Source organism: Uloborus diversus, chromosome 5 (assembly GCF_026930045.1).
Source record: "Uloborus diversus isolate 005 chromosome 5, Udiv.v.3.1, whole genome shotgun sequence".
Taxonomy (NCBI): domain Eukaryota; kingdom Metazoa; phylum Arthropoda; class Arachnida; order Araneae; family Uloboridae; genus Uloborus; species Uloborus diversus.
Genome location: NC_072735.1, coordinates 69133661 through 69159983, shown reverse-complemented (window position 1 = coordinate 69159983; position 26323 = coordinate 69133661). Strand labels below are relative to the sequence as shown.

General features: G+C 32.3%; 1 long non-coding RNA gene across 2 annotated transcripts in view; it reads left to right on the top strand.

Moving 5' to 3' along the window:
- LOC129221996 (uncharacterized) overlaps nucleotides 1-26323 on the top strand; it is a 555093-nt gene that overhangs the window by 416801 nt on the left and 111969 nt on the right. For both annotated transcript variants that reach the window (XR_008580560.1, XR_008580559.1), the window contains exon 5: nucleotides 18757-18857. This is a non-coding gene — a long non-coding RNA (uncharacterized LOC129221996). The remainder of the gene's footprint in view (nucleotides 1-18756; nucleotides 18858-26323) is intronic.

Genomic DNA, 26323 nt, shown 5'->3' with positions numbered 1-26323 from the left:
TTTTGAAGTTTTACAGTCATAGGAAATATTAAATAAAGATGTACCAAATACCGTTTTGGTAGAGTACAGAGTACTCCGCCAAGTACTAATTATGCTTTAAATGAACGAATGACATACATGTGATAAATTTTGAACTCATATTGAATAGCTATATAGACCTCCATGTAATAGTTTTCAAAACAAGTTCCAGCTAAAATTCGATTTTATTTAAAATATTATGTTTATGTCAAAAACTTAACAAAAAAGTTTTTTTTTAATTAAAAATAAATAAATAAATAAAAAATATGATTAATCAAGTTGGAATTAATATGAATCTATTATAGTTCCAATCATCCGCCAAACATGAATAATGTTTTTAAGCAATAAAACAATGTTAAAAACCAGGGTTTAAGCTGCGTTCAAAAGTTCTTTAGCATAAAAGCTAAAATTGAGGGGAAAATGTTAGCAAAATGCTAAAATGTTACATTCTCATATATTTATATATGCCTCAGTGTGTTTCATCTCCAGTTGAAAATAAAATTCATATTTCATCTGTGACATCTTTGAAGAAATAAATACAACAGCAATTTTTTTTAACATAAAATAAAAAAAGAAAACAGGATTGGTGTTTAGAACGTTGCAGTCTCCTCCTCCTAATAAAGCAGTTTTTGGGGAACATAATGCTAGATAAGACTAATAGTTATTGAACTTAATTGTAGTTTAAGCATCTTAACTAAGATTTAAAAAAGATTAAGTTGATTATCGCCATACATGCTTCCTTTCCAGGATCATAGATTTCTTCTTCTTTTTTTTTTTTTTAATTAATTTATTTTTTATTTGAGCAAAAAAGCAAAAATGGATTGCTTTATTTTCGCAATTCAGATAGTGTTTTCGCATTATGCGAAAAATGCGACCGTAGCGGAAACCCTGTTAAAAACAGATGTTCAGGAGCACTCCTGACACATGTTTTGACGTTACAAAGAATGCTTTTTCAATTCATAAAATGTAAGCTTATGGATGTAGACATCCTTTTCTTTTTGTCATTACAAATACTTGTACTTTTTTATTAATTGAAAAATGTGTATTGAACAATATTTAATTTTTTACAACTACTTGGTATTGGCCGAGTCAGTAGCATACATAGCATCCTCCCGAAGGGAGGGTGCACGCTCTAAAATAAAATAACACTATGTTAAAATTTTTAAAAATACATACGGAAGCGTGGGGGGGGGGAGGCAAAGAAATCTATGTATTATACTGAGCTGAGTACCTCATCAAAATTTGGCCCAAGTTTGAGTATTTGGCGAATTGACCAAGTACTTTGTACATCTCTATTAAAAACTCATAATTTTCTTGAAAAAATGAGTTATTTTTTAAACAATTTCATATTAAAATGAAACTATCAAAAACTATTTGTGCTAAAAAATTGCTTATTTACATATTAATTGATAATCTGTTTTAGATTTTCCCGATGTTGATGATGTGTAAAATTGTCCTCTTAACACCTTTCTCCGGACTTTTTGGTAAGTTCATATTATATTTATGTTGGAACCCAGCGTCAAAGTTGGACAATGTCTGAAAACAAATGCCCACAACATGAATGGATCATGAGTAAATGTGCCAATGGGGTTGCTTCTGAAATTTTAAAAGTATTTTTTTTCTATAAAAGCATGTTTAAAAATATAGGATTCGACCATTTTAAATACATAATTGCAAAGTTTAATATTTAAAAAATTATTTTAATGGTGTGCAGATTCAATTTTTTCTTTTTTTGCTTCTTTCTGCTCATGACATCACAAATGATGAAATGCTATTAGCGCAGAGCGTAATATTTAATTTGCATGTTCACTCACATTTGCTGGCGCTGATATGGTTGATGGCAAGCATAGAGAACAATATTCAATTGGCTTCTGAATTATCATAACCTGGAAACGTGGTAGACAGCAAGCGTCGGCACCACTAACTGGAGTACGCCCCAAAGTTGATCATTTGCGACGTCATAAAGACAACGCCTTGTTTGAAAAATTGTACATTTAAAAAAATAATTGAAAATTATCCATTTAAAAAAAAAGATTTTGCTTGCTCCATGTTATTATTTTTTTGCTCATTCTATCAACTTCAGTGGCGAAACGTAGTACTTTTGACTGATAGAAACAACCCTATTCTAAAATTTAATTTCGGAATTTGTGCATTTAAATTTCTTTAATTCGCAATCGGGCAAATTAGTAGTGACCCAAGTCTGACTTCATATTTAAAAGATAGGTGAAATACTCCTTACATCTCTAAGCCATATAGATGTCAGAAGAGTCATTTTTAACTCTAGGGTACTTAACCTATGAATGGAATGAGTTAAAATTTAGCTTGAATGATATTTATTGAATATTTACAGTTAGAAAAGCATTTCCAATAGTCCATAGTGAAAAAATATGTTCTAATGTGACCAGTGGCGAATTCAGGATTTAGTTCTGGGGGTGGCTGAGATCATTAAAAATGTACGTCTCCTTGACATCGCCAAAAGTTCATTGATGTAAACGAAGTCGTTTGAAAAAAAAATGTTTTACAGGAGGTTTCAAGGGCTGATGAAATTTTCGGAGTCACAGTTGAAATTATCTAAAATTTGGTGTTTAGTGATAAAATTTTAAAATTTAAATGTCAGTAAAAAAATTAAATTTTAAAAAATAAAATTTTTAGACATTATTTCTAAGCAATTTGAAGGCAAAACTAACAATTCTTGTTGATTATGAAAATTGTCCATGGCAAATGCAAGTCACTAAATGTAAGTAAGAAAAATCGTGGACTAATAGTTACAAAAAGGGAAAACGAAGATAAAATTCTGAGAATTGACACTAAGCGCATTAATTAAGGAGATCTGAAATTTTTTTTCTGTTTTTCTTCTTTTTGAGTAAATAAATTTTTTTAAAAGGTAGGGAAAAATTTCCGAAATTCGACAGGAAATTTCGGAAAACAAGTATCTCTATTACTATAGCAAATTAGTGTATAAACCTGAGGGAAACGATTAAAATGATAAAGATAGGATGAATATAGGAAATTATATATTTTATTATTTTACCTTAAGATGCATACACAATAAAAAAAATTATAATAGAAAAAAAAAATTAGTTATAGTCTGGAGCCGGCTGCAGCCTCATAGCCGCCCCCCTGGATTCGCCACTGAATGTGACCTAATTTTATTCTTCTGTGACCATAATTCATATGAGCTCAATAAATAACTTCAAAAAATTTCGTCATTAGTTTTGTCAAAAGTGTTTCTGGGTTGTGCCACAACTTGTTATTTTTTTTAAATTTCAATTTTGATGTCACAAATAGTTGATACCTCTTACTTTTCGAGTCCTTAGAGATGATGTATTGCTTATTTTTCTCTTATCCACACTGATTTTCCTTTCCGCTATTGTCTCAATTATGAATACTTGGGTGTTTCCCCAATCTTCCAAGAGTAAAATTAGACTTAGATCAGCACTCATTTGCCGGATCAGGAATTTATCAAATTCAAATGCACCAATTCTGAAATAAAGTAAAATTTCGGACTTGAAGCATAGTATTTGTCAATGATCCATTTGTGTTATGAGCAACTTTTTACTTTTTTGGACTTGAAATTGTCGGATTTAAGGTTTGGGTTACAACATTGAATTCATTCAAATGCTAATGCATGTCACTCTGAACAAATACATACTTGAATTAAAATAAAATGTTTCATTTGGATCTTTGGTGAGCGCTTCTTGGGAAAACTTTATGGCTTAAAAAAAAATTTCATAAAAAGTTTTTACGAAAATTTAGTTTTCATTTTAGGCATAAAAAAGCAGTCGATGTAAGAAATTAAAAACAAAAAAAATTCTCTCTAACTCATTGCTTTGCTTATCAAGTTGCTTAAGGTTGATTATTTATACAGTACTGCTCCTTAAAGTGCGTAGTGTTGCAAGATTGTGTTAGGAAAAGTAGCGGATATTTTTTGCTGTGGCTGACAGTTAAAAATTTTATTGCTGGCTAGTCTTAGAGAGAAAATTTTGGCCAAAATTGGAAAAGGTTTTTTCTGGATGACTCAAAGAATCTGCTTTGAGAACAAAAAGACTTTTGAAGACAATAAGATTGATCAAGAGAAAAAAAAAATTGAGCCCACAGCATACAAATTTAATGACATTTTAAAATGCAATAAAAAGCCTAAGCAGGCGAAACTAACTTCCTTTTTCAGAGTATCTTTTTAATTATTCTCTCTGTAAAAATATTTCTATGTTGTACTTATATTTAATTTTGTTCCAACTATCTGTGTTATAGTTTATCCAATATGCACTGTTCCTGAAGAAGAAAATACAAATTATTCTTTAAAAGACTGAGAAAGGAACTTCCGATAACTCAAACTACCGATTCTTTGAAAGTTTTAGCTTGTCCCTAGGGACTTTGAGTTATTGAGAGTTGACTGTAATGAGAAAAAAAGTAATTTAATGGTGTACGTGATTTTTTTTTTTATCCAATAGAACCTGAGCTCGATTTTACTAGCCTTCTAATTGTTAAGAATCAAATGAGAACAATGAAATTTTCCCCAAGAATTGGGTGTTTCGTAATTTTTGCCGGTACAAAATTTCCTTCCCCCTTTTCTCTGTTTCAACAATCTTACCATTTAATACATTTAAGGGGGAGAAAATTTTAAATATCAGTAAAAAGAAGAAGAAAGAGTTCAATTCAGGGTTAGAAATAAATATACATTGTTGTGAGTTCATCCTATGTATATGGCGGTTCAAAGCTAGATAGACTTAAGAAGGAAATAATATGTGAATGTATTTTCTCTTCTTTCTTTCTTTTCTGATAATTGCTAATGCATCTTAATTTTTTAAAATGGCTCTCATACACCCTGTATGAACTGGATAGAACATGTGTAATATGCAGTCTGCTGAACAAAAATCTCTTCAGTTGGGAGTCTCTACATGACATGCAGTTTTTAAAGATATATACTTTTTGCTGTAACTCAGGAAAAAGTATTATTGTTAGATAGGTTCAAGAATAAATCACCAAGTAGAAATAATTTTTTTCTCGCACCTGACATGTAGAATGGAGCTATACTACTTTCTGTGTATTATCTTGCTCTGCAAGTACTTAGTGCAAGGGTAGGAATTCTCCTAAAAATCAACCCAGAAACGACACTTTTCATGATGATATGCCTATATTGTAGGATAAAATAAACTTGGTAGACCCTAAGAAATTTTCTCTAAAAAAAGAGAAAAGCCTATGCTGCTGCTGTTTTTTTTTTTTTTTCTGATGAAGGGGGGGGGGTACAGTTAACCAAAACATATGCTCAATATAAAGCTGTTTGTTTTATCTATATACTTTGTAACTCTTACAGTCGTTTCTCTTCTGCAAAAAATTAGAATATGATATTTTTAATTTTTCTCTTTTCAAAAGAAATGAAAAATGGGGGAGTATTCCCTCCTCTCAAATTGTAGTTTTGTGGTCGAGGGGAGGGGAGTGAAGAGTATTATAGCTTATTGAAATAAAATAAATATAATGAGTTGAGTTAGAACCCAACTATAAACATTTGGATCAAAAAATATATTTAGATCAAAGTTTAAATGGATTGTCCCCAAATGGGAAGTAATTTTATTTTTATAGTGCTTATCTTGTGTTGTGGTCTGAGCATTACCTTGTTCTTTCAGTACAAAGAAGTCCGTTTGCTTTGTGTTTCTCTTCATTGAAGTTGAATCATTTCTTGCACTCATAATTTTTAAATTTAGTCACTAACTTTTTGCTTTAAAATGGTAAATAGTAATTTGTTTTATTTAAATGCCACGGAAAACGAATTTCTCTTTCTTGTGGTTGGAAAAAGCAGACAAAAATGTATGCAAGATCAGCATTGGTGCTGTTCAGAAAAGGACCACTTTAAAGCATTTTGTTCTGTTTATACACTATCTTTCCAATATTGATAATCAAGGATTTTTACAGGTACTGTCTCATGCTGATGTGGCGAGCAGTGATGTTCCCATTAATTTTTTGAGGGTATACTCCCAGTAATCAGTTATACACAATATGTGTATGCGATCATATACATAATGTCATAATGTGAGAACTTTTGAAGCTTGAGGGTATAAGCTATATGTTTTTAAAATGTTTGAGAGTATATAGCGTATGTGGAGCATACCCAATGGGAACACCACTAGTGGCAAGACATAAGAGGTTGAAAGTAGATTGAAACATCAAGCTGTATTTTTAATTCCATGTTCTTCGTCCTCTACTGAAAACAAATTAGTTGTAATGAAGCAATTCAAAGCTTTTGCCCCAAATTCACTCCAAGATAAAATTTTGAAAGCGGAGATTTTCTTAGTTTTACTTGCGGTAATAAACAATTATTCATTTGAATCTTTAAATGATTTATCTGTAATTTACAGGGACATATCTGATAAAAGTTAAGTATACATAAAATTTTGGGCTTGCAGCCTACTTTAAATCTTTCCTTATTAAGGATATTTCTTTCTCATTCTTTAATTCACTTTGATGAAACAATAACAAGGTAAGTAAAGAAGCACTTGAACAGACATTTATTCTACTGGTATATGTTTCTACTTCATAATGTGTCACTGTGTTAAATAATAAAAGATTGAATGCATTCTGTTGTAGTTTTCAAGAATTTGAAACGTTTTATAATCCAATATGAAAATCAAGCTAATGAATTACATTTAAATTAAAAAAAAAACTTGATATTTGTTGTCTTCAAAATGTACTAAAATTTTATAAAAATTGTGTCCTAAAACTTTTGAAATCATCACTTACATAATTTTAGCAAAATGCATTTTTTGTTTGTTTATAGGGGACAATATTAAAATTCAGAAGAGTTTTTAATATTTTTGGATGGAAAGCATCAATACATGCAAGTAATATATTTTCTGAATTAGTTCATTCAGCGGTATGTTATTGTCATGCATGTGTGACTTAATTTTAATAATTTAAGTAAGTTATAGTTAATATTTGGGTATGTTTGTTTGGGAAGTATTTACCTAGACTCATCCAAAAATAAACACCTTTCTAGTAAAAGAAAGCACATTCTCTAAGTACGCATTTAACATTTATTTAGTAAAGAAATTTGCAATCTTGTTTTGTTGAAAGAATATGATAGAAAAAAAAACTTCTGTCCAGTAGAATTTTATCTATTTGTTCCAGCCCTTTATTGTCATTGTCTCTTATGGAACATTTTTTCAATCTCCTAGCACATCTTTATTGCTATTACAGGTGTAGGTATTATTCTAATTTAAAAAAAATCCTATAATTCCTAATACCTTCAAATTTATACTAAATATCATACAATTTTCGTAACTTCACCTCACTTTTTTTCAAAAAAAGGAAAATTTCCTGCTTAAATTGGTTTAACCTTTTTTATTAGTCTTGTTTACAGTCGAAAGTTGCATGTGGTATGATGTAACTTCAAAAGATTAATCACTAGCATATGAAACCTCAAATGTGAGACTTCAGAATTCAAATTTTTTGCCAGTGCGAAATTGACTTGCAAAAAATCTAGAAAATTGTTTGAGTGATCTCAATACCAGTCTAACCACATGAACATTCAAGTAAATTAATGAAAATGTTTCCTTTTTTTAGTAAATTTAGATTTTACACTTTTGCAATTTGTTCTAAGGTGAATGGTGGGAATCCTATGAACAACATCTAAGGACACATGTGAACAGTTCCCACATAAAGTTAAAATTACGGAAACCTACTTTAAGTGTTTTTTAAAAATGCATAGGTAAACACAACAAAATTACATCACTTTTGGAATGTTGATTATTTATGGACGGTTGCAACTATGTTAACATTTTTTACCTTCAAGTTTTTTTAGTCACTTAAAAGAGAAGCCAATTTTTTCAAATATTTTCTTCTTATTTTCAAAAATGCTCACCTTTAATTGACTCAAGGTATGGAAAAGGGCAAGAATTTATTAAACAAAAGGCATACTGCTGCACCCTTCTCTGTTTAGTTTTATTGTCTTGTGATAATTTCTTTTCTTTTCTTTCAGTGTCTTTGCAGAAATAAACCGGGAAAGAAGAACCAAGAGTAAAAAAGTGTTAACCTAGTCAAAAGGCTTAGTTTTTGGTGCCTTTGGCATTTATATTTTAATTCTGTGCTATGTCTTTCAAGTACAATATACCTCGAAAAACTTGATATGACGAAAAATTATTTCTCCCCTTTTGCATATTTTTCTAATGTTATTTTTCATTCTTATGTTGAAGCGTTTTTAATCAAAACTTTGTTATGTGAAATATTTTTCGAAGTCAAATATGACTTTTTCGGAAAAACCGCAGTTTATTGTCTTGAAGCCACTCAAGGAATGTTTCCAAAAGTTTCACACCCCTTCATTATTTCTCTCAAGGGTTACAAATGATTAGGCGAAGCTTATCTTCTGTCACTTTCATTGTGCAGCCTAGGGGATTCAGAAAATTTAAGTCCAAGAAACATACCTAAAACATTTTGCCCCCTTCTCATGCCATTTCGTTGGACCTTTTGACCCTATTTTCACCTCCTTGAAAACGGGAGATGAACGGAAAACCCCTTTAGAGACACAGGGAATGGTGAAATCCTTTGTCTAACTTCTTTTGTTCCGGAGCACTCGAAACTCGTTTGAAACCATTCTGTAACTTAGTAATCCAAATCTTTGATCAGTTTAGTTGTGGTAAATCACTACATTTTGCTACTTCTTTAGAGTATCCTTTTTAAGCTTTCATTATATGTTTCCACTTATTTTTAACTAGTGTGACTAATTTTTAAATTATGATTATACCCTTGTTATCTCGAAAACTTGATATCTCAAACTTTTTTTACCGTCCCTTCGACTTTGTGATATCGAAAGTATACTGTATTTGAGACATTTTAAGAATAGTTTCTTCATTAATGTTCTGCAACTTAATCATTATTGAACAAAAACTTATCAATGCAAATTTAAGTAAAAGTTTTAAGACCAGCTGATATTAGGAATGTTGTTCTTAATTGAATAAACAGTGGGGTTGTTTTCTTCAGTCAAAAGTACTACTTTTAGTCACTGGAGTTGATAGAATGTGCAAAATAAATAATAATAACATGGACCCAGAAAATACTTTCATTTTCCCAGCAGTTATTTTTTAATTAATTTTTTTAATGTCCGATTTTTCAAACAAGGCATAGTCTTTATGACGTCACAAATGATCAACTTATGCGCATACTTCACTGGCACTCTGAATGCTTACACTTGCTGTTTACCACAATTCCACGTTATGATAACCAAAAAGCAAATTTAATATTGCGCTCTACGCTTGCTATCAACCATATCCTTGCCATACATGTGAGTAAAGAAGCGAATAAAATATTATGCTCCGTGCGAATGGCAGTTCATTATGTGTTATGTCATGGGCAGAAGAGTAAAAATTAAAATTGATTCTACGCATCAATTTAAATAATTTTTTAAAAATAGTAAACTTTTTCAAAATTTAGGGAAGTCAAATTTAGGAAATGACCCCATTCAGCAATGGTTTGATATACAATTATCCTTGAAAATTATACTTTTATTTAAAGTGTCAATTTTTTTAAATTACTGCATTAAAAAAATATCCTTAGTGGCACAGAACTCACAAAAAAATATTTGAGATTTTAGTCAAGACTCTTAAGGTTTTTTTTTTTTTTTTTTTTAATAGGTTTTTCTTACTTAAACAATTCGTGAAAAACATTTTGTTCACTGCTGAAACTAATAAAATTGGCAGAAAAATTGATTTGGCTAAAAAAAAATTAGTCATTTAAAAGTTAAAAGACAGATTGAAAATTTTAATTGAAGAAATGCTAATGAATTAGTAAATATGGATGAATAAACATATTGATGTCAAAAGTTGCTATCTAAATGCTAATTTTGCTACATTGGAAATTATTGCCGATAATTCTGTATTACTTTACAGTGTTTATTATGGGATTAGTTTTTTTTAGTTATACATGCTATTACAACTAAATCTACATTGCTGTTTCAAAGTTAATGGATGTAAAATACTTTTAATACTTTAAGTTACCCTTAAACATGTATTATCTCAAATTTGTTGCTTCGCAAAAAGAAATTCAGTTGCACTGAAAACTATGGTGATAAAGATTCAAACTATATGGGCAGTGTTGTCATATCACTATAAAGCTAAAAACAATATAAAACCGAAGTATAGATCAAAGGTACCTTACTAGAAGTAATTTGCTCAAACAAGCAAGCAAAAAGAAAAAAATTGCCTGGTAATTTTTATACTTTGCTCTCGTCTATTTTTCAAAATTGTAATATTTTTACATAATTTTCGGAATGTCTTAATTTGAAACTTGTGGCTATTCTCCCGTTTCTTTATTCATAAAATTATGTATAGAAGCTTACAATTATGTTGCAAACCTTAATTTCAGAAATTAAAATTTTAATTACTAATATCAAAATTAAATCAAGCTTTATTATTTATCTAGTTAGTGTAATTTTTATGATTGGAAAACTATGTAAAATGACTGTTGTATATTTTGTTCAAAATATCATATAGGGTCTGGTGGGGTAAAGTGGTCATAAAATCGCAGGTTTTCAACTTAGGTGGATAATAAATACAACAAATTCTTTAAACACTTCAATTTTTTTCATTGTTATTTTACATTGCATTATTAAAGAACACGGTACATTGAATTTTAGGAAGAAAAACATTGATTTTATTAGTTTTATAGCACTTTCTTTTCCCTATGTTTTTATGACCACTTTACCCCATGGGGTGGGGGAAAGTGGTCATAGCATGGGGTAAAGTGGTTATATTTAAAAATAGAAGCAAAATGATTATAAATAACCCTAAAACTTGTATATTTCTGTTGCTTTTATAGTTACAAGTATATTCACGAGTACATGCGTGTACGAATATATTCGTGTCGTGTTATAAACGAGTAAACACGTTCCTATATGAGCAGATACATGTATACATCAGATATATGCATACACGTGCCTACTCAAGTATATACGTGTATATACGAGTATAAGTATATATACGAGTACATAAGCATGTATACGTGATTACCTATAGGAGTGTATACGTGTCTACATGAGTACATACGTGTCACGTGTATACATGTGTCATGTGTATACGAGTACATACGCGTATAAACGAACATCATATGCTCGTATGCACTTGTATCTCAAGAAAATACGTGCATACTTGAGTATATATGTGTAAAGTAGACGTATATACGCATATATAAGTGTACATACATACATATACGGGTATACACGAGGTAATTCGTGGATACATCCAGTGCGTCTTTGGAGTATGTATCTACTCACGTATATATATGGAAGCACGAGTATATATGCATGTATTCGCGTAAACACGACCATATACCTGTATAGACGTATATACGTCCATTTACGTGCATACACCAGTACATGTGTGTATCACGAGAATATACGCTTATATACATGTCGACCTACAGAGTGAATTTAAGCTCTTGGGCAAAAATCAAAGGGGTGTGAGAGGGAAGGATAGGAAGTTAAGAATCATAAGGAAGTTATAATCACTGACGCGCTACATGCACAAAAAGTCAGAAACTGATGGATGCAAAGCAGGGCACAAATTTGTTGCACCAAGATGATTTTACCTAATATTTTAGTTTTTAAGAAATATTTAGAGCAGTTGTTAAAAGTGACGGCCTGTAGTAGCATCGCAACAAAGGCGCAGCGGCTGATGAAAGTTTTTCAAAAGTCTCGTTATTGCAACAGAGAGTGCTTTGTGATTGCGATACACATTTATTACAGCTGCAGGCCGCAAATTTCATCAATCGCTTTAAAACTTTCTTGAGACCTAAAATGTTGTGTAAAATTGTCTTTGTGTAATAAATTTGTGACTTTTTTTTGCATCCATCAGTTTCTGGCTTTGCGTGCATGTAGCGCGTCAGCATTGTGTTTGTGACTATGTTCCTTATGATTATTCCTTCTTATCCTCCCTTCTAACACCTTTTAATAATTTGCTCAAGAGTTTAAACTCACCCTGTATACTTGTATTTCTTATGCTTGTATGTAAATGTCTACTCGAGTACGACCGCGTATATTACGTGTCTACCTGAGTATATAAGTTTTCATGTATATATGAGTATAAGCGAGCATATACATGTATAGTAGAATGTATAGCTGTATGGATAAAAAATACTTGGACATACCCATACACGTATTTATTGGCGCATTTATGTGAATACGCCTATGTACGTGCTTACACGAGTATTTATGCGTATATATAAGCATTTACTCGTATTTTTAACCCCGTTTACTGTAAAAACAATACATATTAAGTAAAACTAATATTTAATCTGTATCGGCCTTATACTTAAAGATTAAGTGACATTAGAAGAACAATATTCGTTAAGCCTAATATTATGACCACTTTACCCCATCTTACTTAAATTGTTCTAAAAAATTACCTAAAATAGATTCAGCTAACTACTAATGAATAAGAGTTCTTGAGACATGTAGGAAGCTTCCTGTACAGTCAATCTGTTCCTAATTCTAACAAACAAAATTTCCCAAGGAAGTTAAAATAGGTGTTTAGATTTTAAAATTTTTCATATTCACGCAAAATATTTTTTTTACCCAATAAAATTTTGCCAGTTGCAAAATTTTGTATTCAAAATGTAGTTTCTAACTGCCCTACTCTAAAATAAAATTTTCACATTCATTCGAACATTTATTTCCAAGCTATAGCCATTTATTTGACGTATGACCACTTTACCCCATTGACCACTTTCCCCCACCAGACCCTACTCTTTGAACAAATAAAAAAAAAGTAAAGAAACTATATTCTTATTTGGGGTGTAAATCTATTTCTAAATTATCTAGTCTTAATTATGGTTAACATAATTAAATCAATTAAATTTTATCATATAATGTCAATTTCAATTCTTTATTTTAGTCAATTATTCATATCCATAAAGATGGTAGTTGATGCAAGAATATAAATAAAATTAATTGAATTTTCAAGACATTTTATTTTTTATTTATTTGCAAAAGATTCATTTTACATTGGAATGAAATTGCTGATGTTGTTAATATTACCTGTATGTATAAATGCTTATAAAAATAAAGTTAATTCTACAATCTTCTACACTCTTTTTCTTTTTGTATTTTACTGAGTGATACTAGACGAATCTATCTTCTTCCAATACTAAGCACATTTTTTATCCATTATATATGTACAGCGTGCATTTTTCAGGTTATTATTTAAATAGAACTTCAGAAAAATACCGGAGTGAGTAAATCTCAAGTTGATCAGCATACAATCAATTTTTCATAATTTTGTTTTCAGCCTCTGAAAGTGGTTATCTTATTACACGAAATGGCCGTTTTTCACAAACTAATTTTCATATTCTTAAAATTTTTATGAAGTTTATGAAAATTTGAAACTTACACCATTTGTCGTCTTTTATGAAAGAAACCTGCATTTTGAAACCGCTATGTAATAAGATACCTGCTTTCAGGTGCCAAAAATAGATTTTTGATAAATACATTTAGCAATAAGGAATCTACTTTTGAACTTTCTTGTGGAATTTTCAGAGGCGTATTTGATTCGAACATTTTGGGTTGCCGTTTCCGAAAATTTTCGACTGACAACATATTCTAAAACTAAAAAAATTAAAAGTTGTTTTTAAATAAGTTTGTAATTATTTTTGGAGAGTTTTTTTCGCGGGGGAGGGGGTGGGGTCTAAAATTTTACTTGGGATTTTGGTGGTTTGATGTATCCACGTTTCGGACTAAGAAAAAATACAGCTTCAAAGTATCTGAAAAAAATATTTGTAAAAAACCTCATTAACAGAAACAAAAAAGAAAAAAGTTTCTTCAAATAACGCAAATTGTCTTTCATCTGACAGAAACGATCATAACGGACGTTCTTCAAACAACGAAATAAATCATTCATGTAACAAACAAAAAAACGAGCATTTCTTCAAATAACGAAAAGTTGACTTCATGTAACAGAAACTACCATAACGGACGTTTCTTCAAACAACGAAAAATTTCCCACATTTAACGGAGAAGAAAAGAAACGGGGAAAGTGTCAAATGACAGAAAATATTCCTCCCACAGCGGGAAAAATATGGACGAAACTTTCTTCATTTGACAGGAGAAAATAAAAACGGAAATTCGTCAAATGACGGAAAATTTTCCTCCTATGACGAAAAGAAAAAAGAAGGACGTTCCTTCATTTGACAGGAGAAAATAAAAACGGAAATTCGTCAAATGACGGAAAATTTTCCTCCTATGACGAAAAGAAAAAAGAAGGACGTTCCTTCATTTGACAGGAGAAAATAAAAACGGAAATCCGTTAAAAATCGTGAAAAGTCCGGCAGCACTGCTGCCAAGAGAATTTCCGTCAATTGAAGGAATTATTTTTGAGAGTGTACAGAAATGAGTTTTTGAGATATTTGAAGGAATGTGTGTTGGATTCAATACTAACAATAGGGAAATGTTGGAATTACATGTTTTTTTCGCGCCTTTTTTTCAGCGGAAACCAAATAAGCAGTACTAAAAAGCTAACGAACAATAGATGACAAAATTGCAATAAAACGAAAAATGAAAATTTTGCAGCTACTTCCCTTTCTTCTCACGGCAGTATAGTATGCATGTTGGCAGAACTTTTTACCATACAATCATATTTTATTGAAAAATATTACAGTAACATTTACTGAAGTGCAGTATAAATTTTCCCACAAATTCTATCATAATATGCGCCTTAACTTTGCACTAAAATAAAACTCCTAAGTAAAAAGTGCAGGCAACAAGGATGATAATACTTTCTACCGCAAAATTTCAAGGTTTTTTAAAATTTTTTAGTGTAAAAGTTAAAACCCTGTATTGAAAGGAATTTATGCTCATTCAATAAGAAACACAATATCCTTATACACACACTAGTATGATACATATACCAATCGATACTATGGAACGTTTACAATATTTCATTAGCTTAGCTTGGTTGTTTCTTTCTGAATGCTAAGAAACGTCCCATTTCCGATCAGATTCCCATAACCACAATTTTATAAACATTTTCCTATAACAGAAATTAAAAAAAAGAATAAAATTAAGTAAAATAAAATGTGACGAACTGAACTTTTCTTACTCAAGTTTTTACTATTACAGCGTATTGTAAGCTTAAGATGTTAATAGCCTCAAAAGTTTTAATGCTCAAATGGGGTTGTTTCCTTCAATCAAAAGTAGTACTTTTTGTCACTGAAATTGATAGAATAAGCAAAAAAAAAAAAAAAAAGGGAAGAAAAAACCATGGACTCAGATAATACTTTCATTTTCCCAACAGTTATTTTTTAATTATTTTTTTAAAATGTCAAATTCTTTAAACAAGGCGTGGTCTTCATGACGTCACAAATGATACAAGGGCAACCGTACTGTTCGTTTAATTTTTTTTTTCTTTTTCTTTTTTTTTTTTTTTTTGCTATTTATAAGAACACTCCATAATTTGCTAATAACATAAGCAAAAGACACATTGCCGAATATTTCAGAAAATTTCCAGCGTGAACTAATTCACATTCACATATCAGCAAAGGGTACAGTACGGATGCAGAAGATGCGCGTGGTGTTTTCCCTCATTTTATACTGCATACAGTCTTTTTTATATCTGTCAAGTTGAGGTTTATAAGCACGGCTGACGTATGCATGACATATGGCAGAGGGTAGGGGGAAATGCATGGAAATCTGATTTTGGGAGAGAGTGGTAGGAACGTTAGTTTTTTGAAATTGAAATATTCATGGGACGAAGGTGAATGTTCCTACTAGTCACATTCGTCATAATTCACAACGTGTGTTCTCCGTGAAGTTGAAAAATTCATAGTAGTAGAGACGTCTATGCGACTGTATGTGTCATGTCGCATCTCATAAAATTCGCATCGACGATGCTCTCTCTTTTTTTTATTTCTTTCTTTACTTATTTTTTGTTTAGCCCCAACTACTCTGACGCAAACATGCGTGCACGAATTTACTTCACGGGATTAAAATGGTGAGCAAACTCCTTCCTTCCTTTGCAAAACCATGTGGTCTCTCTTGGGGGGAAGAAGCAGAGTTTGCCAGTAGAAAAAAAAAATAAGTAGATGAAAAATAGATAAATAAATGGATAAATACATAAAAGATTGCTCAATAGTTCAAAAATTATAGTTTTGCATAAATTTCAACCCTTTCGTATTGTTTATTCACTCCCCCAGTAATTATACCAAAGAAAAACTAATAAATAGGAGAACTTTAAAAGTTGTTCCTCAATAGGTAATACATAAAGTGATCGACCAAAAAAAAAAAAAAAATCAGTAAGAAATACGCACAACAGTAATATTAAAAATATATTCAAGGTAAGAGCTCCAAATGAGAACAACCTAAGGTTAAGAGCACAATGTGTCGCTCATTTATGATTCAATTGGCTTCAATTTTTGTACATTCAACAGATGACTCATAAAAAATTAGAAACTAATCGTTAAATGAGAAAATTTAAGTTTAAATTAAGTTTATCAGCAGTTTAATAAAAAATGACCAGTTGAGTTCAATAGGAACGCGGGTGCCTAAGAAGACCAACTTTAAAAAATCGTCAAAATTTACTATCAGATTAAAAACGAGCACTTATAAGTTATTTTCAGTTTTTTTTTTTCTTTTGTCACACTTGCTCACAGTTCGTGTACATATGCAGCACCGAATCATATCCTCCACCCGATCCTTCGGTATTTTAGTAAGGACATCAAAGTCCTAATGTTAATATATGGCCTTATTGTTTTAGTTTTTGATCTCGGAGCTTTTCAACGTGGCGTTTGGGACTGAAATGAAATCAGCATTGGCTTAATGGGTAATTTCAGAGGTAACTGACTGAAATTTGAAAAGCAAAGCAGTAATTCATTTTGCAGTTTTTAACACAAAAAATATGCATTTTACAGTATTTTCCCCTTGGATTATTATGTTTTGCAAGCTGAATTTAATAGAGTAATTGAATTCCCAAAATACATCTGGATGATTTTAAAACAAACATCTTGAAGACATAGTAACTGACAAACAATATTGAAAGTATAGCATGTCATTCAGTTACCATGTATTCAACTTTTTTTTTTGGTAAACCATCCAACATGTATTTTAGGATCCCTACATACCATTAAGTACAGCTAACAAAATATAAGGAAGAGGCGAAAAATGTTTTTCCTATTGACTGAGGTCAGAGTTGTGTATGAAAGTCAAAAAATAGAATGAGGCATTAAAAGAAAAACATAACTTTATTTTTAAACATTAAGTACCAAGGACATTGAGACATTTGTCATAAAGTTTGATAAGCTTCAAAAAGCCCTCCCGGAAAAACTCAGGGCTTTGCATACTAAAGAAGCGTTCAACGGCTTTTTGGCCGTTGGGCATTTTCTCCAAAGTGCCTTCCGCGGAGATTTTCCTTCAAAGTCGGAAACAAATGGAAGTCACTGGGTGCGAGATCAGAACAGTATGGCAGATGGCGTAAGAGCTCCCAATCAAGAGTTGCAATATATTTTTCCCTTGCCGTCGGTCTCGCATTGTCTACCCAATAGTGTATTGGTGTCTTGCGTGTTCAGCTGCTGTGTCGCCCATAGCCGTTCAAGGCTTCGTGTGTATACAATATGCTGATGTTTTCTTGGAGGTCTTTTTGAAGCTTATCAAGCGGAATGACAAATTTCTCAACGTGCTTGATACTTAAGTTGTGTCGTATCTTTCATGTCTCCTTATACTATTTGACTTTCACACATACCTCTGCCCACAGTTGCCCGGGGAAACTTATTTTCCGAATCACCCTCGTATAAAAGTTCTCCTTTAGAATGCAGACTTCGAGGTTAAATGTTACAAAATGATTACTGTTTTGTTTAACAAATGTCAATTAGCTACCCGAAGAATTGCCCAGATTCAAGTGTAAACAGTGCCCATTCTTTTGAACAGGGAGCTGATTAATACACTTTTTTTTCTAGTTTAATTGTTTTTTTCTTGAACTTAGCCAACGCGGGGATTCAAAAATTACGTTTGGAAAGACAAAATACAGTTAAACCCCTCTTAACGCATACCTCTCTTAATTTTTAAGTTCCCGATTCCAAGGCAAATAACATTTTTAAACCCCTGTCCTGGTGGACACCCCTCTATTAAGGACAAAAAAAATTGTCTCGTTAGTGTCCGCATTAGAAGAGTTTCACTGTACTTTTAAAGCGCATTCAGATCATCAGCTATAAAAATGGAAGTAAAAAATAACGTTGGCAGGTATGAAAGAAGTAATTTGGCATAAAGAGTGGAAGTTAATACGATCCATCAAACGTATAAACGTTGGAGAAATTTTTGCAAATACAATCGAGGAGATCTTTTTACGATAAAATAAGAAAACATGCAATTAAAGGTAAATTACTTTTTTGAAAGTTTCATGCTTAGTTAAATCACTCATTGAGGTTACTTTACTACCACTACAATTTTGTTTGAATTTAAATTTTTTTGGAGAGTTCTACTGGAGTTCGAGTTAACATTTCAACTATCAAAATATCACCGAACAGGCAATTGCTTCGTTCAAATGTAGGAGCAATTTTCACTCGTCAAACCTTGACGGAGGATTTTTTAGTTACTTAATAATGAAATCACATATACACAGTCATAACATTTTATAGGCACCATTATGCAAAATATTTGCTTATTACTTAGCTTCCAGGCTCGCGCATATTTGTCATACTTTTGTTTACCGTTTTGTTTATGCATGTTTTATTTGTGATTAATTTATAGCTTTAATGATGGTTCTCTTTTTGTAGCCAGCAAAAAACCGGAGTAACTAGGATTTATGGGAGTTTATGATGAATACTATTGGCGTAATTGAATTTCAAGAATAATTCTTCGAAGATAAGAAAAAAAAGTAAGTAAAAACGTTTTCCCAAAATTTCATTGAAAAGCAGTAAAGACCTCCGTGCGAAAAGGTTACAACTAGAATTTTTATTAAGCTTGCTTTATATTGCAATATCTAAAGAAAACTATTATCTTTCTTTATATCGGTACAAGAACGAGATATCTCCAACCAATATTCCATAAGATATCAAAGGAAAGAAATTCTAACAGTTTACGATTCAATAAAAAGTGAAGAAAAACATCACTAACTTGCGTGCTACTTATTTTAAAACTAAAATGCTATTTGTTAAAAGTTATCTTTTTAAAATCAAGTATTATTTGATATTTTATTTAAAATATATATATATATATATATATATATATATATATATATATATATATATATATATATATATATATATATATATATATATATATTTTTTTTTTTTTTTTTTTTGATTAATGTATTTGGAGCAAGAACGAGACAGTTCTAACATGTAACAAGCAATTACACATAAGCAGCATTGTGTTTTATTAAAATACTTGTGGTACCCGCACGTCTTTGCCCGTAGTAGAAAATTAAAAGGTCATTTGGTTCGCCTGTATATTTACAAATAATGGATGATGAATTTCATGCCAATTTGCTTTTGCTCGCCCATGTTATGGTAATTTGCTCGTCCACGTTATGGTAATTTACTCCACCACGTTATGATAATATGTTAGTCCACGTCATGATAATTTGCTCGGTAAAATTTTCTTAAAATTGGAATAGAAAAAGAGCAAAATCTAATTTTCGAAAAATTCACCCCTATGCTACGAACTAATTTTGTGCCAAATTTCATGAAAATAGACCGAACGGTCTAGGCGTTGTGCGTCGTAACAGACATCCAGAGACAGAGACACAGACTTTCGGCTTTATTATTAGTAAATATTATTGAAACTGCATTCGTCGAGGCAAATTCTAACATAAAATTGAATACAAACACAAAACTTTTAAAAATTAATTTTTAAAACTTTTTTTTAATGTAATTCCTATAAGTTTTTTAAAAGTGGAACTATCTCCTTCTTGATGCACAAACGTCTTCAACTATTCAAAACTGTCATTTAACATTGGTTTAGCGATACTTAATGCAACATAATTATCATAAAATCGTGTGCTTTCAAGATGATATAGACTTGCAACGGAATTTTTACCGATATTAAATATCAATTTCTGTTACTGCTTGCATTTTTTTTCTTTTGCTTTTGTTTAGAAAATTTTTCATTAATGTGCTTTAAAAATCTTTACTAATAATAAAGCTGAAAGTCTCTCTGTCCGGATCTCTCTCTGTCTGGCAGGCTCTCTCTCTGTCCGGATCTCTGTCTGTCAGGATCTCTGTGACGCGCATAGCGCCTAGACCGTTCGGCCGATTTTCATGAAATTTGGCACAGAATTAGTTTGTAGCATGGGGGTGTGCACCTCGAAGCGATTTTTCGAAAATTCAATGTGGTTTTTTTTCTATTCCAATTTTAAGGACAAAATGATGGACGAGTAAATTACGAAATTATCATAACGTGGAACCGTAACATAGGCACAAGCGAATTGGCGAGAAATGCACCATGCATTATTTGTAAATATACAAGCGAACCAGAAGACCTTTTTGTTTTTCTACTACGGGCAAAGCCGTGCGGGTACCACTAGTAAATAATAAAAACAGATGGTGATGGGGAGTGTATTTTTAGAACTCAAAACATATGCATGCAATAATTTATGAAGCAGAGCTTTAATGACAAAAATTTTATCATTTATTCTTTGGACGCAAAAGTAAATAAATGTTTTACTTCATCATCCATATACAATTTCTCTTTTTTTTAAAATGAAATACTAAAGCATTTTTAATTTTTTCTCATTCGTGGGCAACTGGAATTACATTAATTTTTTCCCATTTTACTGTTTTACCTTTCTTTTCACACACAATTTCTCTACCAAGGGTTTTTCTAATAATTTCGCCCATGTCACAGTTCAGCACGTACACTGCTCAATGCTGTACAGTACGTATGTGTTCACTTGCTTGAGGCGTAGCTAATTTCAAAGACGCAGCGTAAGATAGTTTGGGATCAACCTCCAAAAACCTTCTGTTTTATATTTCCAATCCTAGAACAGTATTTCATATACATGTAGGAACTGATATGCGCCCCGTACTCCCAGAAGATAAGGGACACACGTCTTCTTGGAAATTTTTAAGACGAAGGGGAGGGGGGGGCTATTTCCCCATTGATAAACTCAGTTAATTTTATTTAATCTATTTTAAGCTTTTTCATCAAAAGATTATTCTTGCTCACATAGTTCAATTATGGGATTTATGTAAGTATAATGTTATGTGTTTGGGATTTATGTAAGTATAATCTATATCTTCAGTAGTCACATTGATTTTCAAACTTTCAGATCTTTATACTTACACGAAACTTATAAAAAATAGAAAGTAAAAACAAGACTCTTTCCAGAACTTTTACATGTTTATAAAAACCCACAACCTTCTGTTAAACGTATCGAGTCATTTCTTAATTACTAACTTTTCAATGACCGTTATGACGTAACGCAACACTTTAACGTTTGAGCTTCTTCATATTTTCAGCTCACAATTTCATACATCACTGTCTTCCAAACGCCAATTACTTCTTCACTCTCCCGCCCGTACACTTTTTTTCTGACAAATTACGCATAACAATGAACCATAAACGGTTTCCTATGGCAGCAATTATAAAAGGAACCCCTCTCCACACAATCCGGAAAAAAAAAAAAATAAAAAGGAAAAAAAAATAAAGAGGAGCGACAGGAGTGTCGTCTTCAAAAAAGAAATCTCCACCATGGACCGTCCTTTTGGGACGCGTCGAGGCATGCTTATTTATTGCAAGCGCTTCTCCCACTCCTTGATCGATGGTCTCGCGTGTAATTTAGTTAACCGCATAATGCGATGAAATGGCTCTTTATAATCCATCGAAGAAAAGCAGAAGGCCCTTTCCGACGAGAAATGATACACATTTCTGGCCGATTTACTGTCGCTCGCTCACTCTCGACTCCGCTCAAATTGGGTCGCTTCTCTTTAAACGACATCGCTGCTGGACAAGCAGGAGTACTCTTTCGGTGGAGGAGGTTTCCTTTTGTAACTGCGAGTCGTTTTCGGCTTTGATGATCGTTTGTTTGTGGTTCGTTGTTAATCTTCAATGAGCGAAAGACACCGATCTGAATCGGCTCTGTTGGAGAATATTTTGATGCCCTAATGTTTTTCCGATTTTGGATGGAAAAAAAATCATGATGCTGTAGAGTGCTCTTGAAATGGAGAACAGGTTGATTTTGGAGTATGGCACTTGTGGATTTTTTTTTCCCTTTCAAATAAAGGAAAAAGGTTGGGAAAAGCTTGGAAAATGTAAATTATTGTTGAGAATTGCCACATTAAGATAATTAATCCCTCCCTCTCGACTTTGCTTACGACATCGGCTCTGTTGTTAGTTTTGTTGCAGAATATCTTGATGCTCTAGTGTTTCTCCGATTTTGGATGGAAAAAATCATGCTGCTGTAGAATGCTTGAAAGGAGAACAGGTTGATTTTAGAATATGGCGCTTGTGGATTTTTTTCCCCTTTCAAAGCAAGGAAAAAGTTTGAAAAATGTAAATAATTGTTGAATTAACACCATTAATATAATTAATCCATCACTATTGATTCCGCTTAACGACATCACTGCTGGACTGCAGGAGTACGCTTTCGGTGGAGGAGGTTTCCTTGTATAACTACAAGTCGTTTTCCGCTTTGAAGAGCGTTTGAATGTGGTTCGTTGATTATCACCAATGACCAAAGCACACCAAACTGAATCAACTTTTTGTTTGTAATTTTTTTAAAAATATATTTTTGTTTGTTTTATTCCTAAAACAAGATTTAAGTGTCAATTTCTCGATTTCCCATTTTTGTAAATTTCATGACAATACTAGACAATAGAGGAATTCAAGGAGCCTTAGATTCCTCCCTACAAATTTGTCTCCTTCAATGCTTTAAGAACTGTACCGAAGGTTGGAGAAGGTTCTTGAAAAAGACAAAAAAAAAAAAAAAACCTTCAAGGGCACTATGCAAAATATTACTAAACATTTATTATGGACATAGATATTTGTATAATATCTCGAGTGTTTTTCTAAGTTTTGTTTATGTTATTCCTAAAACAAAATCTAAGTGTCAGTGTCATGATTTCACAGTTCTGTAATTCTGGTTTACAAATCTAGACAATAGAAGAATCCGAGAAGCGTTAGATTCCTCCGTGCAAATTCATCTCCTTCAATGCTTTAAAAATTTTACCGGAGGATGGAGAAGGGTTCTTGAAATAAAAACGAACTATTTTAAGGGCACTGTGCAAAATATAACAAAAAATGTATTATAAATATGTATATGTGAGTAAATGTACGGGTGTTTTTCTAATTCTTGTCTACGTTATTCCTAAAACAAAATCGAAGTGTCAGTGTCAAGATTTCACAGTTCTGCAATTCTCACGACAAGTCTAGACAATAGAAGAATCCGAGAACCGTTAGATTCCTCCGTGCAAATTCATCTCCTTCAATGCTTTAAGAATTTTACCGAAGGATATAGAGAGGATGGGAGGAGGGGGGACTTCGAACGACAATTCGAGATTCCCGAACAAGAAGGATGCCCCCGCTTATTTGGGCGAAGAAATGCCAAACATTCTGAAAGCTGGAAAGAAATGGTCGGCCATCTTTTATAGATGACAGTTGCGGTGTTACATTCGGCCGACACGACGGCTCTTTTCCATTTCTGTCGAGCCTTCTCCCCCCCCCCCTTCCTCTCCAGGATCACCCCCTTCTCTTCTTCGCCTCCAAAAAGAACGTTCGGACCGACGTACATATTCATAGTTGGTTGTCTCGACAAGAACCTATCCCTTTGTTTGGGGAACGGGCGATCCAGGGCCTTTCAAAAAGGCTCCCTCCTTCGATCAATAGGTCGTGAGGGGACTCTTTGTTTTTTAAACTACGAATAAATCAATAAGCCGCTGCTCGAGTGGAAAATATTAGTTTGGTTCCTTTCTATTTTATTTATTTTTTTCTCTCTCTCTCTCTCTACATATAGAGAGATGCGTTATTCCCTTCGTTTTGGGCTTGGAGGAATGCTAAAAAAAAAATCTTTCTTTTTCTCTCATTCTCTTTTTCGCTTTCGAGGCTCAGAGGAAAATTATTTGGGATTTTGAGAACGTATTGGATTATGGATATTCAATACCCAACGTAAATTTATTCTTTAGAATGGCCGATCTATACGCCTGGATTTTTTTTTTTTTTTCATTTCTCGCCAAAACCGTCCCGAACTTTGAATTTGAATTCACTTCTTTTCAAAGAATCATCTTACATTGTGATTTTCTAACTTTGATTCAACTGGATAATAAGAATGAACCAGTTTGAATTTTGAACGGAAAAGTTATTTTCCAGAATAATTATATCAATCGTGGTTTCTAATCAGTGCTTAAATAACGAATTCTAACCAGATTAATTTGGTGCATAGCTCAATCCGAAAGTGATCAATGCTGGTGAAGTCCGGTGTTCCCTAACCACTGTGTCTCTATTCCAGAAAGGGCAAAAACAATTCAGGTTGGTTTAAGAAATCAGTTCTGAAAATCAAATTCCTTAAAATTTTTGAGAACACAGAAAAATTATGAAATTAGTCCTATAAATTTTTTTTTTAGTTGAGGCTTAAAAAGTTATATCTTAAGTTATTTAATCCTGAATTCAGAATTTCGGAAGTTCTTTTGTTATTGCTTGCTTTTATCTTACTTCTACTGTTAATCTGGTTAGCACAAGAAACAAATAGTTCGCTATATCCATCCTTTTTCGCTTTGTTCAGTATTTGAAATGAAAAAAAAATGATTAATTTAAATTCTGATCTGATATTCTGAAAAGTTGATATTCTGAATTCAAATTATATGTTTCGCAATCACGAGTTGCGACAGAACTCTAAAATGTTTCTAGAAACGACTCCTGTTCCCCAAGCCTGCCCTTCCTCCTGGGCAGTTACGTGTGTATAGCTGTGTCTGTAGGCATGTGTGTGTACGCGTGCATGCGTGTGTAGGTTTGTGTGTGTGCATAGACCTGTGAATGTATGCACATAGGCGTGTGTATGTGTGTAAAGGCGTGTGTAAATGCATGGGTAGAGCATGGACGCCCCCGCCCGGTAGAAGCGGATTCCGAGAGCATCAGAGGAGCCGCACCTGCAGAGAATCCTGGTCCAAGCTGAAAAAGGAACCACAACGCCACGGGCGGTCAAATGAAAACAATTAGCAATCGTGATTGCTCAAAAAAAAAAAAAAAAAAAACCGTTGTAATAAGAAATATATATATATATATATATATATATATATATATATATATATATATATATATATATATATATATATATATATATATATATATATATATATATATATATTTTCTACTTTAAGCAGACGTTTCTTTCAAAGTTAGAGGGATTTGGTAAAGCTACACAATCAAGTATTAAAATATTAGAGACTCGAAAATGAAAATGAAGTGCTTTAAAAATGTTTTACTAAGTCCTTGAAAATAATAAATTAAGTTCTTGAGACTAGTTGGAAATTACTTCAGTTTATTTATGACCAAGTGTATAAACTATGGATTCTTTGAAAGGGTAAGATGTTACTCTCTCGTTACCTTATCTAAATCTTTACACCATTTTTCAATAGTTCAGGGTTGTGTTTGTAGGTGAGTTGGGGGGGGGGGGTAGGGGAGCTTGAAAATTAACTATACCAAAAGCTAATTGAACAAGTGACGATGCGTTATCAATTCTCCTTTCTTTGTTGATTAATGTCAAACAATTTTAGTTTGTATTGTCTTCTTTTACAAAAGAGCGTATAACTTAAAAAAAAATTTTGCTTGCCTAGTTTTTCCTGATATTTTTCTTATTTCAATCATCCTTTATTAGACCTCAAACTGCAGAACTTCATATCCATTTTTCAAAAACGTTTTCGGGGAATAGCCCCCGCACCCCTTAAAATTGAAGATGTTTTATACCGCAATTAAGGGGGTCCTCGAATCACTCTCCTGATATCCCCCTCTCCCTCCAAGGTCAAACCAACAATAGCGAACGGGCAGCATTAAAATTATGTTAAGAAGAAACATGGTTTTATGTATCAGACGAAAAGGCATGCTTCATGAGAGTAAAAAAGAAAAAATGGTTCGCTTTACAACCAATATAAAAGTAGTTCGGACAACAAAAGGGGCACCATACCTGGGATAGTTTAAGGCCTGAGGAAGTCCGGTCCTGGTCAAAAGATGCAAATTATACCGAAAAACAGTAAAAATCATGCCCACTTACATGTAAATTCATTAATTGATTAAAGTCAATGCCCCGCCCCTTCCCCATATGACGGGTCTGTCTGAAAGTAAAATTGTCCGATGTCTCTAAATACTCTGAATTCACAAAACATTGTTCGATTAAACATTGTTAGGTATATC